Source organism: Alosa sapidissima, chromosome 13 (genome assembly GCF_018492685.1).
Source record: "Alosa sapidissima isolate fAloSap1 chromosome 13, fAloSap1.pri, whole genome shotgun sequence".
In the NCBI taxonomy this organism is placed as follows: Eukaryota; Metazoa; Chordata; class Actinopteri; order Clupeiformes; family Clupeidae; genus Alosa; species Alosa sapidissima.
In genome coordinates, this window is record NC_055969.1 from 35,948,712 (window position 1) to 35,951,933 (window position 3,222).

General features: G+C 47.3%; 1 protein-coding gene across 1 annotated transcript in view; it reads right to left on the reverse strand.

Moving 5' to 3' along the window:
• Nucleotides 1-3,167: 3,167 nt before the first annotated feature.
• Nucleotides 3,168-3,222, reverse strand: part of pappaa (pregnancy-associated plasma protein A, pappalysin 1a) — a 186,877-nt gene continuing 186,822 nt past the window's right edge. The window contains exon 23 of the mRNA XM_042058580.1: nucleotides 3,168-3,222. This exon is cut by the window's right edge and continues 945 nt beyond it. The gene's annotated coding sequence lies outside the window, so the exon portion shown is untranslated.

Below are 3,222 nucleotides of genomic sequence, written 5' to 3' on the forward strand. Positions count from 1 at the left end.
TAACTGAGGTCATTAGTACAAATACTGATTAGCGGTGCATATGAGATACATTAAAAATATCAAATGAAATATACATGAGAGGTAACACACACACAAACACTGCAAACACACAGACACAAGACATCTCAAGCACACTAAAATAAGGAAATACCCCCTCTGGACCTAAATGCAGTCAGAAAATAAAGCTGGATCTTGTTTTATATTTACTAAGTGTTTTTCATCTCTCTACTTTTGCCTCTTAACATCCTTCCTCTTTACTCAGATAGTGCCACAACAATGACTTCTAACCAATGAGGGTGCAGTGACGAGTCACCTACGGAATCATCTGGAGCAGCCTAGACAGGCTCGCTTGCTCTCTAGGCTTCCATGATGGGTGGGGTGGTGGATGGAGAGGGGGAGGCACACAAGCGACCAATCAGCTCCTCCGTTTCCGGAAGAGGATGACACAGAGAAAAGGTGTGCTAGCCGGAGCGGAGATGCCACTAGGACCCTGGGGAGCCCCCCACCCCCCCTGGGGGTGGGGAGTCCCCCCCCCCAAACTACAGCCTCGATAAGAGGTGTGCAAGGCTCATGGTTCATAGGCAAACTAAGAGGTTGCTCACACACACACACACACGCAGAGAGGGTGTGTAAGCCTGTAGCAAGGACCTGTGCGTCTGTGCACCATCAGATAGCAGCCTATAGGCAGTTCAGTACTATTCCTGTACTAACTGTACATCCCCCATTCACTGCCCCCCCCCCCCCCCAGATAGCAGCCTATAGGCAGTTCAGCCCCCCCCCCCCCCCCACGCCTCTCTACCATTTGATTTATGAGGTCAGTTAGGGACAGCACAGGTCCCAGGCACGCTGACGTCATGACGTCACTATCTCTCCCGGATGCCTCCGAGGCCCAGCAGCCAAGCAGCCAAGCAGCCGAGGCCGACTCAGAAGACGGGGGAAGGTGGAAGAGAAATAACACACCACAAACACCCCCCCCCACACACACACACACACCACACACACACACACCACACACACCACAAACACCCCACACACACACACACACACACACACACACACACACACACACACCACAAACACCCCCCCCCACACACACACCACACACACACACACACACACACACACACACACCACAAACACCCCACACAAACACCACACACACACATGGCCTCTAGTCCTGCTCTCACAGGTGGCCAGACAGACGCGGTCAAGTTAAGGCATCCGCCAGCACCTGTGGCCAAACAAAGTACCTAACCGCGTCCTCCGTGGGATACACACACACTGATAGAGGTTTCTCTGAACCCGCCTGACCTCTGCAGGGTGTTTGTTTGTGTCTGTGTGTGTGTCACAAAGGACAGGAAAGTTAAAGGTGCCCTGCCACACGTATTTCATTACTTTGTGCTAATGTCTGAACTTCTACCATCGACTCTGTAACGTTTTTTGTGGAAAACATGCCTTGGTTACCTTGTTTCATGCCATTCTAGCGTGGTATTGAAAGCCTGCAGAAAGACTCAGCTCGATTTGGGCCAGTTCTCATTAATATTAAATGAGCTAAGCTGCTTGACTCTGATTGGCTAACAGCTAGTAGGTTTCGTCCATAACATGACAGCCGTTATCAACTAATTTTAGCTTCATGGCATGAACTTAGCTTGGCTAGCGAGTGCTAGCATTGTCCAAATGTGCACAAATAAAACCTGCTAGGCTAGCGAGTGCATTAAACCTGTATAACATAACACTTCTTTGAGTTGACAATAACGTTTTACTTACGGACTGGGCACTGGTCGTAGACTGCCACAATGGTAGCTGTTATCAACTAATTTTAGCTTCATGGCATGAACTTAGCTTGGCTAGCGAGTGCTAGCATTGCCCAAATGGGAATTAAACCTGCTATAGGCTGATGAGCTCAATCAATTCCCCGTCAAACTGATATGGGGAGTTAGATGTGTTGTCTGTATGGGGAGTTCGATGCGTTGTGTCTCTCTCCACTGCCTCTAACCAGGTTTGCAGTGTGATTCTGGAGTTTGAGCTAACTCAGCTAACTCACAGAATGAGATCAGAAATGATCTAAGATCAAATGATGGATGGTTTCTACGCAACCCTTTTATAAATGAGGCCCCAGAACTTGGATCCAGAACAGGCCGACTCACTAGTGATGCTTATTATTAGATTATTATTAGAATTATACAAATCTGTCATGATCCAGTAAACATCCTCTTGTATATCTATACCAGGGTTATGCACAATTCGAATTGCAATTCTGCTTCCTGTTTGCTACCTCAATTGAAATGCAAGTGAAATTCAAGAATTGAATTGGAATTTAAGAGCCAGTTTCAATTCAATTCTGGAATTTTGCACAAGCCTGATCTATACTGAACAGGGTTATGCATTTAAATGTCCATTATTTACTATGATTTGTATTTTTACTTTTTCATAGATTTTCCATTTTTTATTTGGACCCATATGACGACAATGTCTATGTAAATGTTGCTGTCTTTCAGCCAGTGGCAAATAAAAAGTTAGTCCCAAAAATCTGGCCTGTCTTTCCCTCGTCTGTTTCTTTCACTGGTCTGTTTGTTCCTACTCTTACTCTCGAATGACCTCAGATGACCTGGATGACTCCAGCCATGTGTGTGTGTGTGTAGGGGGGGGGGGGGGGGGAGGGGTGGGAGGAGGCTGTGACGGTTTCTTCACTTTTTGAAACTCTCTCTTTGGATCTTCGTCGTTTATGGGCATCATTCTCTTTCCGTTCCCTGCATGTGCCCACCGACCTCACCCACTTCCTGTCCGACCTCACCCACTTCCTGCCCGAGCCACCGCTGCCCAGGCCACAACCTGTGCCACACCTGCCAGATGCCACATCTGTGTGCCCAACCTCCACCGCCTCTCTGGCCTCGGGTACACTCCCTGTGAGCACAGACAGGGGGCGCTAGTCTAATCCACCCTACACACACACACACACACACACAGACACACACACACACACACACACACACACGTCCGCATAAACACACCTCACAGTACACACGCAAAAGAGAGGAACATAAAGCCTTTTCTGTTGAGTAGTTTGGCAATTTCCTACTTTTTCATGAAACCAACAATGTCAATATTTGCACACCAACATTTGTCATACTGTCATTTTCCCATGAAAAAAAAAAAAAAAAAAAACATTTTCCATGGTCTGTCTTTGTCTTTGTGTGTCGTCCTCTTGCCTTCCCGTGAGAG